Source organism: Epinephelus moara, chromosome 2 (genome assembly GCF_006386435.1).
Source record: "Epinephelus moara isolate mb chromosome 2, YSFRI_EMoa_1.0, whole genome shotgun sequence".
Lineage (NCBI taxonomy): Eukaryota > Metazoa > Chordata > Actinopteri > Perciformes > Serranidae > Epinephelus > Epinephelus moara.
The window spans coordinates 20,438,337-20,439,481 of NC_065507.1; positions in this window are offsets into that span (position 1 = coordinate 20,438,337).

Genomic DNA, 1,145 nt, shown 5'->3' on the forward strand with positions numbered 1-1,145 from the left:
CTTATTCAAACTATTTGTATTACAACATTGTTTTAAATATTACATTTTTTGACATTTTTATGAGATTTTTGTGGCATACTAACTTATGAAAGTTTTTTATAAAATTGTTTTTATAGCATACTGTACTCTCAGAATTTCATATGACGTTTTTTGTGACATGCTAATCCATGACATTTCCAATGACATTTTAACAATTGAACAATATTCCACTTTGGTATAGATCCTTTTCATGGCAGTTAAAAAGCAAAAAATGCTCTTTTGGGACTAACAACATTAATGATGGCTGCATTCTGTTTAGGTGAAATAATTCTGGGGATCATGTTCTATCCCTGACATGACTTACCGGAACACTTAATAGAATATTGCCACCATTATTCTTATTATTTGCATCTATGCTGCTCTTGCTCAGATAAGTCAAAACATCTGCTGTGTAAAGGGTCGGCTGAGCAGGAGAGGTGAGGAGCTGGAAAGGACAACAGTTTTAGTGACTCTCCAGGCAGCATTGAAGTACAGATCTGATGAAACTCTCAGACAACACGATGATGCAACAAAGTGCTTTAAAGTGCAGGAGATGTTCAGAAAACTAAACAAAAAAAAGATAAAAAAAAGAATTCTTTAAAACTAGCGAGCAGGTGATCAGAACTTTCAGACAGGTTCAATACCTCAGCGCTGGTCTTGAATGCTCAGTAATGCATTTGATAATTGCATTAAAAACCAAAATCTGATTTGACTGCCCATGAATCAAATCAGCATCATATAGACTCTTAGTAAACTTAGTAAAGCTGTCTGTGTACCGACAGACTGCTAAAGATAAAACCTGTAATTTACTGTATGTCTGCAGGAGCACAACAACAATAACACCACGGTTTATTTGTCTGCATGTTACAGTAAATGAATTAGCAAAGTTTTAATTACAGGCCTGTAATTTCCAGGGCAGAACTACACTGAACAAAAATATAAACGCAACACTTGTTTTTGCTCCCATTTTTCATGAGCTGAACTCAAAGATCTAAAACATTTTCTATATACACAAAAGACCATTTCTCACAAATATTGTTCACAAATCTGTCTAAATCTGTGTTAGTGAGCACTTCTCCTTTGCTGAGATAATCCATCCCACCTCACAGGTGTGGCATATCAAGATG